The sequence below is a fragment of the Armigeres subalbatus genome, chromosome 2 (assembly GCF_024139115.2).
Source record: "Armigeres subalbatus isolate Guangzhou_Male chromosome 2, GZ_Asu_2, whole genome shotgun sequence".
NCBI classification, from domain to species: domain Eukaryota; kingdom Metazoa; phylum Arthropoda; class Insecta; order Diptera; family Culicidae; genus Armigeres; species Armigeres subalbatus.
Window position 1 is genome coordinate 207,379,781 of NC_085140.1, and position 18,244 is coordinate 207,398,024.

General features: G+C 37.8%; 1 long non-coding RNA gene across 1 annotated transcript in view; it reads left to right on the forward strand.

Annotated features, from left to right (window-relative positions):
* LOC134211554 (uncharacterized) overlaps window positions 1–10,412 on the forward strand; it is a 69,745-nt gene extending 59,333 nt beyond the window's left edge. The window contains exon 2 of the long non-coding RNA XR_009979039.1: window positions 10,221–10,412. This is a non-coding gene — a long non-coding RNA (uncharacterized LOC134211554). The remainder of the gene's footprint in view (window positions 1–10,220) is intronic.
* The last annotated feature ends 7,832 nt before the right edge of the window (window positions 10,413–18,244 follow it).

Sequence of the window (18,244 nt, forward strand, 5' to 3'; positions counted from 1 at the left end):
CCATTTATCCGAGTGCCGTTTGGCCAATTAGTTAAATAATTTGACCTCAGATTACGAGTAATGAAGTGAAAGTGGGAAGAGAAAAGTGAACTGAGAACTGAGAATAGAGAACTTTTTCCTTCTTCCTTCTTCTTAGTTTTTCCTCCCTACTTCCTTCTTCATTCTTCCTTCTCCCTTCTGAGCAATTCTCTGTGAAATCATGATTTTTTTCGAGATTTAAATTTTGTATTGTTTGATTGTCCTGAAATTTTGAACATTCATTATTATGATTGAAAAACATAATTTGCATAATTGGTTTGCCATTTTGACTGCAGCCTAACTTTTGACAAGGGCCTAAGCAAAAACACCTTGAACACTTTCAAAAAAATATAGCTTGAAAACGGCTTGTCCGATCGTTTTGGTGTCTTTGGCAATGTGTGAAAATAAAACTTCAAAATTAATTTTCAAAAAAAAAAGAGTTTTTTTGTTTTTTTTTATATGTTATACAGGGTTTCGACTTTTCATTTCAATGAGACCAAAGCAAGCGTTTTTCGGACCAAGGGAGAATCTTTTTTCATTGTTTATGTTGAGGATCATCTTTCACCCATCAAATCTTTTCTCCAGAATTAGCCTGGGAAGATAAACGAAAATCTTGCTTATTAGATGAAAATCCTTTTTCGTTTCATAACTTTTACCTCGCACTCACTTTTCGCGAGAATTATCGCAGAGCAATTACAAAATTGTATGACCGCGTCGGCACTCGAACCCAGAATAGTAACAATAATAGCTGTGGAAATGCGCTTACTCTAGACACACCACCACGCTATCTGTATGAAAGCGTTAAGTTATTTGTTCCACATAAGCTACTACCTTTTGCATTTATGGTGCCACGAAAAGGCTCGAATATGAAAGAAAAAGAGCAAACCAACGTTTGGCGGCAAACGAAGTGAGCGAAAAATGGTTATCACTCTCCAGGTTGTTTTTCTTTCCCGGAAAGCGATTTCTCATCGAAAATTTTCGTAAGGGAGCATCCTGTGCTCCTGAGATTGAGTGAGCATTACGAACCCTTGTTGTAGCATATAATATATGAGTTAAACGCGAACTCGACTCATCACCCAATTCAATCAACGTAGCAACACCACGCTCACAATCAACGACGCATGCGAACATCGGAACTGCTAAATCAGCAGTTATCAAAACCACCAGTTCAGCAACATCGATCGCGGCGGACCACGCGATATCCCGACCATTGCTGCTAGGTGCTAGGTCAGCACATTTAGGGACCAAGTTAGGGCTCTTTGTATCTAGTAAATAAGAGACTGAATCAATATAGTTTTTATTCTCGATACGAACAGTCGAGTGGCGCAGTCGGGAGCAATCTTTTTTTAAAAACCGAATTCCCGTCAAAATGTTTTAACTTGTACTTTTTTGCACTATGGGTCATAATGGAGAAATGATGAATAAAAACCCAAATTTATCCCCCAGTGGTAATTATGCCTTTCTCGATTCAATGTGTTGAATTCAAATTAGTATGGTAAATGCAACGTAAATTGCCTACATTTAGGCGGTTAATAGCTTTTATGCGATTATATCACGCTGCTTAAAAATAACTCAACTATGAGAGTAATGGATTGCGTCACGGCTAAATTGATTAATGTTTTAAAATGTGCATGTACACAGCGTATTTGATAAAATAAAAATAAAAATATTATTCAAACCGCATGAGATATTAGCAAACAAAAACAATAGTGTCTAACTAGGAAAGTTTCTCCGTCGAATGAAACTTGTTGCACTCGAATCGGTCAAGTCCTTCTATATGAAACGTGTTTAACAATAAAAAATTCCCGAGGCTACACACATACACACACACAGTCAGACATGTGCTCAGTTTTTCGAGCTGAGTCGATTGGTATATAACACTATGGGTCTCCGAGCCTTCTATCAAAATTTGGCTTTTGGAGTGAAATTATAGTTTTCTGGTACAACTTTGTTGTACGAGAAAGGCAAAAAGTTGTAATTTTTTTAAATAAGTTAATTTTCCAAAAATGATCGAAATATTATGTTTATGTTTTTATCGACTCGATTTTATGAAAGTACGTAAATTACGTAAAGTACACCTTTTTTTTCAAGTGCTACCGTTTCTGAGATACAGCAAATATACGATAAAATAAACCGATTTTTCAAATTTTCAGTCGTTTTCGAATGTTTTTCGATTCTATCCATTCTAGAATCAAATTTTGAGTCGTTGATATTTATTGACAAATGCTAGTAATGGAGCAGTGGTTGACCATTTTAAACATATCAAAAAACAAAAAAAATATTGAAAAATTTGTTTTTGAGAAAATTGATTTTGAATGTTTATTTTCAATGATTGAACAATTTTTTTTTTCACATGATCTCAATGATTACCTAAAACATTGCCGAAGACACCAAAACGATCGGACAAGCCGTTTTCAAGCCATTTTTTTAAAGTATTCAAGGTGTTTTTGCTTAGGCCCTTTTCAAAAGTTAGGCTAGAGTCAAAATGGCAAACCAATAATGCAAGTTATGTTTTTTGACCATAAAGAATGTATATGCAAAATTTCAGGGAAATCAAAAAATACAAAAATAGATCGACCTTCGATTTCACAGAGTATTGCTCTTCTTTCTTTTTTCTTCTTCCTTCTCCCTTCTTCATTCTGCCTTCTTCCTTCCTCCTTCTTCCGTCTTTCTTCGTCCTTCTTCATTCTTCCTCCTTCCTTTTTCCTTCTTCCTTCTTCCTTCTTCCATCTCTTGTTTTCCTTCTTCCTTCTTCTTATTTCCTTCTTCCTTCTTCCTTCTTCCTTCTTCCTTCTTCCTTCTTCCTTCGCAACATAAACATTGAGTCCATCCTATATTCACCCCCACGCTTTTTCTACATGAACATCATGTTTTTTGCTCCATCATTTATTGAAACCAAACAACGAAGACGTACATACCACATTTAGATAGGGCGCATTTAAATTGCAAAATAAACGTAAGAAAATAAATTGAACTAAAAGGAAAACTATTCATGTTTTCATTATTTGTTCGTTTTTTTTACATACTATGCTCAAGCGTTACGAGGCCAAAACCATTATTATTCATAATTTTACAGTTTTGCAGCTTGATGCTAAAAAACCCAGATTAATCCACCTACAGTGAGTTTTTGACCCTTCCTTAGTTATAAGGATTTTCTTTCCAGACTCCAGTATTTAAAACGAGATAAAACTACTCAGCTTCCCACGGCGATTTACCGTGAAAGTGACAAAATAATTGCCTACCCAAAGGCGGATGTCTTGGGTTGAGTGACAACTTTACGAATGATAACGTACTGTACTTCATGCTGCCTATCTATAAGGCGCTCGTCGGATTGAATAACTATTATAAGATGGTTAGCAACTATCGTAACGCTGGTTGCATATATTGTACTCGTAATTTCCAGAGACCTCGATATTAATTAATCCAGAACTAACTAAATCAGTCATTGATCTGAGCAAAACTCAATAGCGTTCAATAATAACATATATTTCACCTTATGGATGCCTAATTTAGTAAAACTAAACTTATTCAATACCTTAAAAATGAGCGAGATTTTTATGGTAGTAAATTTCAGAATTTGCACACATACGCACACATACATGCATACAAGTGATCTATTAGTGTCTCAAAACATGCTCACATTTGCTATCTAGCTTCTACTGAAAAAATTTTTGAAATCCCTTTCAATTTTTACGTTTTTGCTTTTCTGAGAAGATTTTTTTGTACATGCTTCTATATGTTCCTCAATAAAAATCATTTGTTTCTTTGAAACAAATCAGAAAAATAGGCATACTTCCATATCATATCATTTGTTATAATTATATTTTCAATGTCAAAGTGAACTTGTTTCAAATACCATACATTTTATTTAATAATTAACGAGATTTCTTGATAGATTAATACGTAACACACCTGCGTAACGCATACAAAGTGAAATTATAGACACTTCCGAAGGAAGGATCAAAAAGGATTAGATATTTAAGAGAACCAAAGCAAAGGATGCTTCTAAGATACTGTTATATCCCGACCAGTACAGAGTAATAGATTCATATAAGAACTTGTTATTCTGTTACAGCAGTTTTTTATAACAGTGGTTGTCATCAAACATGTACTATTGGTAGTTAAAATAATAAAAATTGTAACAAAATATTACTAAATATGTTACATAAAAAGTGGGGAAAATAGCTTATACTATAAAAAATTATGTTATTGAGAAGATTAAGATACTATATATAATAGCCCTGTTTGTCTGTCCGGTGACTAGCCAACCAGACGCAGCACGTGGGGAAATTCTCAAAAAAAAAAATATTTGACACGTCAATTCTTTTTGACTATCAGTTGCAGAAAACAAAACCAGTGACAACCTTAGACAACCAGACACAGCAATTGATGAAAAAAGGCAACAGACGTTGAAAATTTTGATTTTTTTCAAGGGAATTAATGAACCGTTAAAAAAACACTTGCCACGGGCGCTACTGCGTCCACAAATAAACTAGTTATCCATAATGTAGGCAACGAAAAGCTGTTTCCCCATTTTATTACAACAGAGCTTCCCAAACCTTTGGGTATGCGACCCACCAGAAAAATTCTATATGTCCCGCGACCCACCAATGAAAAAATGCATTTTACCAAATAGTATTAAGCATTAATTGAATCAGAATGTCATCTGTTTCGGGTTCTTCCACATAAAAAATATTCACGTTACCTTACAAATGCAAAAAATTACGAACATGGTATTGTTTGTCAAAATGTTAGCGTTTCTATTTTACTTCATTAAGGGGACAGCTTTTAGGCATAAATGTTTAAATAAAATAGCGTGGTGATGGAAATTTAAAATAAAATGTGGTTTGAACTTGAAATAATGTTCCTGAAAAAAATGATCAAAAGGTTCGGCTTCGAGCTGCAATTAATATTTGTTCTGCGCGACCCACCAACAATTCGCTCGCGACCCCCCTGGGGGTCGGGACCCACAGTTTGGGAAACCATGTATTACAATTTTACCTAATGAGAACTTTAGAACTTTATTAAATTTCATTTCTTAAATTCAACTATTAAAACAGCATAGACCAGTGTGAAGGTCAATGCAGTTTTAATAGTTGAATTTAAGAAATGAAATTTAATAAAGTTCTGTACCCATGACAGAGAGAAAAATGATCTACTAGTGATTTACTAGTTGTTTATTTTTAGAGGAATTATGTCCCACTATTTTTCTACTGACCAATCATCTCTTAAGAATTATACTATTATACTTACAATCCTGAACAGATCTACAGTGTTGCCAATGTAATCAGTATCTATATTTAAAGTGAATTCCTACGGAGAATCTCCGTAGTTTGATAAACCGTCAATAAAAAAATCACCCAGCAGATATATTTTGGTAATCGGTCCCAACAACCGTAAGCCGGTCCTCTTACTACTCATCAGGTATCAGAACGTCGGTTCCAGGGGCACGTTCACCTCAACTTAGGAGATTTGTGGCATCGCTTTCACAGCCTTTCTCATCACGCACCTGACGGAAAAGGAAGTGAACAAAAAGGAAAGGAATATGGATGGGAGAAAAATGGGAAGTTTGGGATAGCGACTCTTGAATAGGGCATACAACGTATACAATACGTACAAAAGCTCATAGCTCCTAACCATAACGGGTTATGAACAACAGAGTACTTTGAAGCTCCAGTTTTCTGTGGTCAATTTCACTTGGAAAGTGTTATTTCACTTGGAAAGTGGAAACGCAGTTGCGCATAAATATAAACTGGGCAGTTACATATCAGATGATAAGAAGTTCCATAATCGGATTCACAACCATCAGAGACAAATGATTCAACACATTGAATATTTGCCATGTGATAGTTGAGTCGGCAGTGACCTGTCAAGGCCTTAACTAAGACACTGCAATTCTGTTTAGACAGATTAGCTAAATAGTTTGCTACTACCGCAGATGGCTCTCGGATATATACAATTTTGTTTGTCACCATGAATCCAAACTACTCCAACACCGTTTGTGCTGAGTGGAAGCCCAAGAGCTAATCAAACGCTTCACCCAACACTTAGATATTGGAATAGCTGACTCAGGAGCAATTAAGTCTTGTGATGCTCCAGTGGGAGCTAAATCATCAGCCAATTCGTTTCCAGCTATGGAATTAGCTGAATTCAGTTCCTCAATTTGAGTTCGACATGCGATTACTAACTTCGACCTTGAGTGGGCCGAAGCGAGAGCTTTGATAGCTGCTTGGCTATCTGAGCAGAAGTATATTACTTTGCCCATTATGTGTTTCTGCAGTGCGGACTGCACTCCACACATAAAGGCAAATATTTCCGCTTGAAAGACACTGCAGTGTCTTCCCAGTGAGTGGGGCTGTTCCAATCTTAGCTCACGCGAGTAGACACCTGCACCCGCTCTACCTTCGCAGAGGGAGCCGTCAGTGTAACAAACAATGCTGCCGACATACTTCTTCTTCTTCTTCAATGGCTCTACATTCCAACTGGAACTTGGCCTGCTTTTCAACTTAGTATTCTATTAGCATTTCCTCAGTTATTAATTGAAAGCTTTTCTATGTCCGCCATTGCATGAGTATGTATCTTGTGTGGCAAGTACAATGGATACACTATGCCCAGGGTGTCGAGAATGTTTCCAACCCGAAAACATCCTAGACCGGACCAAGAATCGAACTCGCCATCTCCGGATTGGCAATCCTACGCCTTTGCTCGCAAGGCTACTGGAGACCCCCCCCCGCTGTCCGACATACTTCTCTCCAAATAGCCAGATGTCCACTCATCCCACGAGGAGAATTGTGTTGAAAATGTCCTATAAGGAAAACTACTGGCGAGTGTGAGATCACTTGGAGCGAGGACTGTTCTGTCCCAATCAACCATGAGTTGTAACAACGAAGTGTGTGTAGAACTGCGGTTTACAGGATTCTCTTCCTTGAAAACGAGAACCCATAATCGGTAAGTACAAGAAAGTGCATCTTGTTTGAGATGTTTGTGTAGTGGGGCAACGTCGAAGAGAACCTCGAGAGCAGCCGAGGGAGTCGAAGAGAACGCATCAGTCATTGCCATTAGACACATCCTTTGAAGATGGCCTAATTTAGACTGAATTGTCCTCAATTCACCCTTTTGCCACCACACAAGACATCCATAACCCAAAATTGGTCGTACAACTGTTGTGTAAATCCATTTGATATATTTGGGCTTAAGATCCCAAGTTTTACCAAAAGGTCGTCGAAATTGGCCGAAAGCCATACACGCCTTCTGGACTCTGAACACAATGTTAGGTGTTCAGAAGAGCTGGGAATCAAGAATTAGTCCCACATACTTTACCTGTTCCGTAACATTGATTTCAGAGTCAAAAATATGTAATGTGCGAATACCATTACGGTTACGTTTTTCCGTGAAAAGTACAATAGCTGTTTTATTCGGATTAACCGAAAGGCGACACCAACTTTCGACTGTCTGCAGAGCGTTTTGCATCAGGTCGAATAAAGTAGTAATACACAAACCGACCATCAATACTAGATAGTCGTCGACAAATCCATAGGTAGGAAAACCGCCATTATTGAGTAATCTCAATAGCGTATCTGAAACGAGGTTCCACAAAAGTAGAGATAAAACTCCCCCTTGGGGGCATCCGCAGACACTTAATTTCCTAATCGCTGCTTGACGTAATGTCGAGTAGAGATGTCGGTTTTTAAGCATTTGGTGAATCCATTTGGTTATTATATTAAGGAGCCCATGACCACGTGCGGCTTCCAATATGGCATCGAAAGACACGTTGTCAAAAGCACCCTCAATATCTAAGAACGCACCCAAGCATTAAGTAAACCAAGTTCGGTACTACTTAAGTATTCCAATAAGCCGGACAGCACATGGTTGTTAGTTCAGAGATAAGTTTAGCAACGATAATGTTGTTAACAAATACACATGCACGCGGCATTGATCGATTGTTTGCCATTCCATTACTGAAAGCAGCAAAAACCGGGTTCACTAGGTTACCTAGGTAGAAGCTACCCTTGCGAGAATAGGATTCCTGCACCAAAGCCACTTGGGATTTGCCATTTTGCATAAGTCTTCAAAGATTAGTCGTTGCCGTTCTTTTATGCTGAAGATTGATTTGCGCTATCTTAACTGTAGCCATTGCGAATTAAGATAATACACTCCACAACTTCAACATTTATGTAGCAACGATGAAACCAAGTCGATATCATATCAAGAACATCAAAGACGAAACACAGAGTACACTGTGAAAAACGCATAAAGCGAGTCCATGTAGGTGACAATTTGATGAAAAACAAAATAAAAACATACTCATAATCCCACCCTTATTTAACCTCAAGTTGAGATTAAATAAGAGTAGCCAATTATTTCGGAGAAGCAAAAAGTCAACTACGCCATAGCTCCGGTTAGCGCAGTAAGGGCTCAATACTGTGAAGGGAGCCCTGGTGCTTCACAGGCTCCGTTAGCGGTTGGGTTTTTATTAGACCCCCCCTAACCATTCATTCATAGGCACAGTAAGCATACAGCCGCATCACACCAAGAATTAGGGGTCACCTGTATGGTGAACTTTTACCACTGGAACAGGCAATCCGTAGCGTTATTCTTAGCCAGACAACCGGCTGCCGATACCACACGGCTATCTAGGCTGTTCGTGGAGGGAGGTTGACATTGACTTTACGTCAACTCTCAATGTGACCGAACAGCCACATAAACCGTCAACAAAAAATTTATATATTTTTGGTAATCGCTCCCAACAACCGTAAGCTGGTCCTCTTACCACTCAGCTACGGAAGCCCCATTCTCGTATACACCCAGTTTTTTTACGCTTTTGGAAATTATTAATGTCTCGATTAACCCGAGATTTCACAGCATTTTAAATACCACCTAAATTTTCTTTGATTTTTTGTGACTTTTTTCGTGGGGTTCACTTATTCTTTCATTGACGCTGAAGGTCTTAAACGACTAAAACCAAACCGTGTAAAAAAACTGGGTGTATTCAATTCAAGTTCTGATTAATTTGTATTTACATTTTATCCTCCATTGCACATAATTTCCATTTTCGTCCTAATGACGGCTTTTCATGCGAAATTGATCAAAGAAAAAGACGCTTTGATCGCTGTCTTATGACGATCACGACCATTTCGACGGTTTCGTGCAATATTGGCACAACTAAAAAAAGCGTAGTTTGAGGGATATTAATCGGAAAATTTTACAGATTTTTTACTTGAAACTCATCGAATTTACATGAAAATTCTTCGATTTTTCATAGATGAAATATGAACTAGTTTTAATAATTAAAGATCAGCGTGCATCATTAAATTCCTGGAGGAGTTCCGGAAATAATTTGTGAAAGATTTTTCTTTTCGATTTTTTTCGATTTCGGGAGATTTCAGAAGGAATTTCTAAGAAATTCCTTTGAAGATCACTTTATGAATTCCCTCATAAATTCCTCTAGCAATCTAACACGACTATGCTGCCGTTCTACGCATAATTGTCCCATGTTACCTTTAATGAAAAAAATCAAACTCGAGTCAATTTGTCCCACCAATTTAAGAATCGATTCGATCTTCAAATTTAACAAAATATGTTTGGGATGTTATGAGCGTAGGCAACACTTTTCCAGGACATAAAACGAATCCCTACTGATTTAAACGGTTTTCAGCCTCTATTATCATCAGACAACAACTTCATTTTTTCAGTGGGACAAATTGACTCGAGTTTGAGATTTTTCATCAAGGGTAACATGGGACACTTATGCGTAGAAGGGCAGTATGTACATTGTACGCCTAACATAAATGGAAAACCCAAACCCAAGCCATCAACAATTAGTGCACGCTATCAGCAGAATCAACCTCATGGTGATAGATGGCATCGTACATTTAATCAATTATCAAATTAGACAAGTGTTGCAATCACAACATTGTACCATTCTGTACGCACACAGGAAGCATCCAGACCGGCAACAATGTTTGGTTTCCCTCCATGCTCTCCAACATCCCAATCAAAAGTAAAAGCTTTTCCATTATCCTTCACTTACCCTAATTTGAGAGCTCTTCTCCAAATTATCACCCAATGACACGGACAATAATTTTAATAGTTCGTTTGTGGCTTTACACGTCCTTCCGTCCACAACCATCGACACAAATGTAAAACATAGAAAATTAATAGTTCTCCATTAAGTTGGTTTCCCCTCTCTCGTTTAATTCCAGGATGCCATCCCTTGGTCAATTCGCTCACAGTTTGCAAGCGGACAGGATGCAGCCCAACGATAACGAACGAAAATCGAAACATGTGTAAAACGATCGAGAACAATGATAGTAGCTTTTAACTTCCTCAAACACTTGGCTACTGAAGGAAACGATCCAATTCAATTTCAATAAAATCAATTTACTGCACCCAGAGTCATCCGCAGTATGTGTTTCAACTGGCCCGGTTCGTGATGACAGCAAATGACCAGCACTATCCCGTTTGCACCATCGGGATACGCGTCCCCTTTCTGCAACAGATTCCAAACTGCGGTTTCCGTCGATGGAAACTTTTATCTTTGCTGGGCGACCCTAGCCTGGAAAAAGGTCGTAATTCTTGTGGTTGAACAATGAAAGGGGCTCATTTATCTTGTTTCGTTTCAGTTCTAGTGCGCTCAAGAAGCTATTGTATAAAAATCAACGCTAAATCAAGTTGCTGATTGATGTTCGAGCAAATCAATGTTCTGAGGATCTGTTTAGGTGGTACATATTCAATAATATCTAATAATCTCTATCTCTAATAATCATTTTTTAAATAATTGCTAGTAAGAAGTATAAAGTGCTACCCGTTTTTGTGTTAATTTATTTAATTGTCGATACATTTTATAGAAAATAAATGGGTTGTGAATATTTATAACTAAGTCTTCAAATTAAATATCCACTTAACTGCCGGTACTTCAATATCATTTCCACATTCGATCCTCGCATATTAAGATAATAGCCAATGAAGTTCCGAATCACGTTTTACATGTACAACTTTAAAAAAAATAAATAAATCCAAACATAACAAACCATATGCAACAATGACAAGTACAATAACAATGATTTCATAGTTATAATTAAAGCTATGAAATCATCTTACTGGACAATATTGTCACATTTCCAAATTTATCTGTTGAAACACTCTTTTTAGGACTCGAGTGGATTTCATAAATGATGTGATGTAATAAGCTATAAAACATGATCGATCAGTCATATCGAAGACAGAAGTGCAGTACTTCTCAGTAAATTGATGAAAATGTTTGTAGACCCGTCAGTGCAATATTCTTCAAACTGAATATTGCTAACTAACTTATTTATTTACATTGAATTGTATTAGCATTTCACATTTTTCATGAAATTGTGCAACTTGCACATCCTTCAATAAATTGTAATTAGCACCCAGTTCTATTTGGCCCTAAAAAAATTGGCGCCATCAAACACCAAAACTGTCGACTTACAAAAAGTGGACTTTGCACAAAGAAAGGAAAAAATCCTCTCGACAAATCTCAAACACAGCCACAAAAATTAGCATATTTTAAATTAGAAAAATTCATCACCAAATTCATTAAATCATCTTTCTTTTGCCGCACAGATTTCCCGCTACGAGATTGAATCCCCTTCTTGCAGCGACGGAACATCTGGGAAAAATCTTCCCATAGAACCCATCCATGCGCAACCACGAAAAATTGTATACCTACCTACCTAAGAGCGTGCTCCGCGAAAAGAAGTTCGCTCTGATGGAGGCGGTTGGTGGTGCTGTGCCAGCCGGGCAAGGATATTGCGCCATCTCTTAAAACAAATGCTGTGTCCCCGGGCAGAGATCTCGCTTGAGTTGTCGCCATGGTATTTACCTAGCGGACAGGGCTTTGTAGTCTTTAACTTTTCAGCACTTTTTCGGGATTAAATGGGGGACCGTTGGCGGTGGTGAGTGCAATGACGAAAGAATTAAAGAGCAAATAATAATATAATCCTCGACGATTAAAGCACAGCGCATCTGAGCGGTCGAGTGAAGGCGGTAATTGTGTAGCCGAAGAGGTGATGATTTCTTATCAGGTCAAAGAAAACTAGAATACTATTTTGATCAAAATCCTGAACATGAGTCAATGATCTAGAAAATCTGAATGATTATCATAGCTCTCCAGCGTAAATGGTGCCATCTAGCATCGAATTACTGTTTGTTTGATGTTTCTACATACTTCCATATAAACCATATACAATTCCAATAAGTTTAGCACCGCCCAAATGTGTTGTCCGATTTAGCTGAAATTTTATCCAGCGCATCAGGGCATCAAATAGAACGAAATAAGAGGGCGGCCCAAAATTAGAAAAAGTGTTTTTCAAGCCACTATAATGATTCATATTCCGAACACTGGCGGTTTAGCGTTCCGAAGCTAAAGCTTTTGCTGATTCTCTATACAGAGAATTAAATGATGATTGCAAACGGTTTCAAAATCCTATAGAAAGAATTAGGCAAATTTGAAACGAATGCTCGTTTGGAATTTGAATTAAAACGGTAGTATCAAATCATGTACCAAGACAAGTTGTGTGGATTGATGTTGTTGGATTTTTCGGTCAAACGACCCTTCCTCCTGTTGAATTATTTTTGATGGAATTTGCCAAAGAATTTCATTTAAACAATATTAAGAATTGCTCTTAAAAAACGAAATAAATTCCTATAAAAATCCTTGAAATTCATAAAAAAGAACTTCGGTGCGGAAATTTCCGTAAAAAATTAATTAAAATTACTCGCAGGAATTCTGTAGAGTTTTAGTGCAATCCTAGTGAAAATTGTGAAGAATGTTGCATTCCGAAATTCCGAAGATTTTTCCACGGAAATTCCAAGCAATTTCCTTTTTTTCTTTTCAAACAAATTTCAACATTTCGAAAATATTTCCATGGAATTTCTACAGGGTGAGTAGGGTTGGTTGTTAGTTGAGTAAATGTACATAAAATCGAAACGCACGATATAAAATGATCAAACTTTGATTTTAATCAAAAAATGTACATAACAATTTGTAAATTTCGGACTGAAGAGAACTTTAATTACTTTTAGTAAACACACACTCTTGAACTTTTTCAAACAAGAAAGGAGCTGCACGCACGATGCTGATTCCTAATATTTTTCAACATAACTTCTTTAATTTTTGGCATAAATCATATTTAGAGGTTCATAGACCCAGTATACTCGATGTGCTGCCACTACGTTATAATTCTTAGTGTGTAAATAATAACAGTTTTTCATATGGTCTGAAATATGTATGTAATACCTTTTTTCAACATTTTGATTGAATAGCGATTATATCGGTTGAATCTAAAGCAAACTTATGAAAATCACCAGGATTAATTGAGTATTTCATAACTTTCCTTAAAAATAAAAAAAAAGATGTAAACGTAACTTGACAACACTAAAAAAGCTCATTGTTTTCAAACACTGACAAGCAACCTTAATCACCCTATAAAGAATCTCAGTTGACAATTTTGAAGTAGTTCCCGTAGAAAATTTAAAAATAATTCCAAAATTAATAATTTGGAAAAACTAAGGGAACTTTTTGGGCAAGTTCAACGGTTTTTTTTTGGCGAAATTCAAAATATTTTTGCAGTAATGTCTAAGGGGCCTCCTTAGCCGTGCGGTAAGATGCGCGGCTACAAAGCAAGACCATGCTGAGGGTGGCTGGGTTCGATTCCCGGTGCCGGTCTAGGCAATTTTCGAATTGGAAATTGTCTGGACACTCATGAGCATCATCGTGTTAGCCTCATGATATCCAGCTTTTTACGCTAGCCATAAACTGAATAGGGGGTGATTCAATCATGACAGATGCTGTGTACAGAAGTTTGTAGGAGCATCGCAGTAGACTTTGATTTTGGATTGTTTTGTTATCTGTCATAAATTTTCACTAATGGGTGAATGTTTACAAATCACGGTAACGTAATTTGGGTCTACAACTATTATATATTTTTTCCATTCTAGCGAGTCTGGCGATACGAGATAGGAAAATTGTACGAATTTGATGTTCGCAATGATTTACTTTGGTGCGGCAGGAACCCAAGTCTTTTGTGCTCTACGGTTCCTTAATTTAATCTGCAAGGAGGTTTTATATTACTCCAACTCTCCACGAATCTTCGTCAGTGCATCTGCTGGATCAATCAGTGCGTCAATGAAGATAGTCATATATTATAGGCCTATATTAGCCATACAAACAGTCCCTCAAATATATGTATCATTGACTGTAAACTACTCGTGAATATTGCACTCCACCGTAATGCTCTGCTGATAATTTCGAAAAGTCTGAATCTGATATAAGGGAGAGTCTTTGGCTTTTCGATTGACACCACGAAAATATCGAGTAGACCACACCAATTTTACGAATACTTTGTCCTACTTCATCAAAAATCATATTCCCAAACAAATTTCTCGAGCCCCTGAATTCATTGAAATATAAAACGTTGTGAGGGATATACAGAATGTCTGAAGCATCGTGCTCTTTTCATATGCTTCGAATGTGGACGAATAAAATTTGAATTCCGTCGTACGGTTGTGTCTCACATATTCCGTCCCACATTAGGCGTAGGATTGAAGCTTTCTTGAAGGACCATTTCCACCAAACCTAAAATGATTAGAAAATTTAAGGTATAGAAAAAAAATGAATTGAGAGGAACAGTTTGATAATTGAATGTTGGATCTTTTGAGCGATAATGGAAACTTTTGAAGTTTCATTGTAAACAAACATTTTTCATCATAGTACACAGCATACTTTGATCTATGCTAGGCAAATTTATAGTGGACAACGCTAATGTCAAAAGGGGTGATTCAAAAATTATAGCTGGACAGGATAAAAAGCTGGATACGAATGCAGAAATGGTAACTTGGCTTTGAAACCTCGCAGTTAATAACTGTGGAAGTGCTTAATGAACACTAAGCTTCGAGCCGGCAATGTCCCAGTGGATGATGTAATGCCGATGAAGAAGAAAAATAATTTCTAGAAAATGGTCCGGGAAATTAGGAAAACAAAATATTGAAGAAATGAACGCAATAAAAAATGCCACGCCGCCACCACCGACGGCTAAAATGGCTTTTGGAATGACGTCGAATACGCTGCCGACCAAAATTGGGATAAACGCTGCCGCTGACGATTTTTTGGACCGGCGCACACCTCTAATCCAAAGCATTACGAAACTAAACAAAGCTAAAAACTCTGGAATCGAAGCGTATTTTCAATTTAGCAAGCAACATGAACCGAATATACAACTGACTACTGTTTAACTTCTACTCCACGCGAACTGAAGCAATTCTCAAACGGAACCCAAAGCAATTTTGGTCGTTTAAGGATTCAAAAAGAAAAAAAAGCAGCTTTTCCAAGAATCTCTGACTGCTCTCAACGAATTGGAATATTCACCGGCTCCTGGTTCTGACGGTATACCATAGATAGTGGAATAGTGGGCGGTGGCACTTTGTACCCTACCCACCACCATATGTAAAAGATAGTATCTGACTGAACGTCGAAATTGCATGATCATAAGCGCTCAAAATTGTTTAGTTATATCTTTCAACCGAAATAGATCTCATATAGTATGAGATTACTAATTGTGCGGAACACAAATTGACCGAATTACAGTCGTCAAATCTGTCTTTCCGTGACCACTACTCGAGCATTATTACGAACAGGAATCTGGGAATAATTATGCGATCAACTCGTGAATTTACAAATCCTTTTTGCTTATGATCGCTTTACTATTCGTTCCACGCTTGAAAGTGCTTGGTACCCATATGCTGATATCTGTATAAGGCGTAATGAATCCATTCAAGCAAAGTTTACAAGATGTGTTTTAACCTTCCGGGACTCGCACCGTTGTTAAAAGTACAACACCTTCGAAAAAAGCTCGGTTGTCGTTCACAAGGGTTCACTGGGTGATCCAGGAGTATGCGAGTCCCGGAAGGTTAAGATTACTCCCGTGAAATGACATCGCAAAGATACCCTCATACAAAACTCGTTGCAGTCTCCTGGCTATGGATTCATTACGAAATCGACGAGAGTCCAGCAGAGCACTTTTTGCTGGCAAACTGGTGTTAGTTCTGTTTGATGCCTCTTATATCCTGGGAAAATTAAACTTCTACCCTCCATCAGTTACTCCCCCTTCCCCCATAAGTGCTTACGTTATATGTGTACGATCCCATTAGAAAATATATGTGGTTTTAATTTCCTCTTGAGTACGTCATCTGTGACTTGCTCAAAGGACTTTTCCACATCTACGCCCTCATTAACATTACTAGCAGAAGATGTTTGAAGAACAAATGAACGAACAAAACAAAGGTAATTAATTAAAAAACAACTCAAGAATTGCCAGAAAAATTCCCAAAGCAGCTTTTTATTGTCAATAAGAAATATTAAGATTTTCCAGTAATTTCTTGTAACCCCATATAAAAGCTCTAGGACAAAGGGGATTTTTCCTTTCTCCCAAAGCGCAGTAAATCCATGATGGGAGGATACTTTTAATTGCAGGTTACTAAAAATGATGAGTAAAAAACTAATGCAACATTGATGGAATGCAGCTGAATATAATGTTCGGGGTCGGATATCTAAACAGATACTCTCCCTACTGTTCAATTTATCATTCAAAATCTTCACTTTCGATAGATTGAACAGTTTCGTTCCACGGCCAGATTTGCTCGGAAGCTAATGATATTTTGATAACCCCACTAATGCATAATACAAAATAAATCTTCCATGAAACTCACAAACGATTTGATGCGTGCGCCAGGATGAATGAAAGATGGACAGCTAAACCATCAAATGGAGAAATATTTCCACGTCATGTAAGAAGCAAAGCCTCTCTTGATGACCATAGCGGAAAAAGATGATCGATAAAAAATGATTTCGTTCGGATAGGGATGTAATGCCTTCATTAATAGTATTCTCAGCTGTGTGATTGCATTGTCCATCATAATTGAGGGACACACGTTTGGGAATCACGCCTCTGCTGGAACGCATGTGACCGGCAATTTGACGGGCCTCGACAGACGACGAGCAACCTCCGGAGTCCGGATTACATCTAATATTGAGTTGTATAACACCATGAGCACCGTTTACAATACCTACGGTAGAAAAGTATGCATCCTCACGCATATGCATTTATGACAAGCGCCATATCGCATTACGTAGTGGGTGATTCACTTTTTTCCCGCTCCCGGGGCTACAATTTTCCCGCAATGTCTTAATACATAACAGTCAGTGATTAATTTCAGATTTGACATGTAGTAAACTAATGGAATTGCATTGTGGTCATCCCGCATCGAAAACAAAACAGGAGGGAAGTTTGTACCCAAGCTTCTTCCACCATTTCAGCTCAGATAACTTTATGGAAAAAAGTAATTCCCCCATTAATAATCATGATTTGCTACCTAATGTTTGCGGTTTGTGATTTTTTCCGTTCACGCTCTCTGTTTGCCGAGGAAAAACAGACCTGTATGAAGAAAAATTGAAACAGAAAGAAAAAAAACGGAAACACACCGGACGTGTCAGGAAAAAAGAAAATATTATAATGAAATTAAAAATTTAAATAATCAAATGAAAACTGTCTCGAGTCGAGAACATATTTTCCAGCCACATCCACCGGACACTTGGAGGACGAGTTGATGCAGTGAGAAATTATTTCGCAGCATATGAAAGTACCGTGGATTAATGTTTGAAGGTTTCCATTAGCGAAATTGAAAAGTTTTCCGATGACCGTCTGGCAGGTTTTCCGCCTAATGACAACAGCGGAGAATTGCTGAATCAATTAAAATTCTTCGTGGTACATGACTTATTCCATTAGCATGCTCCAGCTTCCGACAACAAATCAACTCCAACCAGTCAATATTTTGACGGCTTCATTGTTCAAATAATCCCTTCACAAGTCAACTGCAAACTCCTTTCCTCTGGGAACTTCACACAATAAAGGACACATCGAAGCGTGAAGAGTTGCAGCAGGTTGTTCCGGGAGAAAATTGTTCCCGTTAATTGCGGCGCACCGGCGACTGTCTATTCCGCCACAATGCGCTGTTCAAAAGTCGTAGGCAACGCCCATTTGCTATTGTTTCCACAATTGCTGCCGGCGACACCAGAAATTGTCGCGTGTTCGGTTTACGCCCGTGATTTTTTATGGACTCTCTCACGCATGATGCCAATGAATACGTCCACCGACGACGGCAGCGACGATGACGGCGTCGTTCAATGAGCAGTATTTGACAG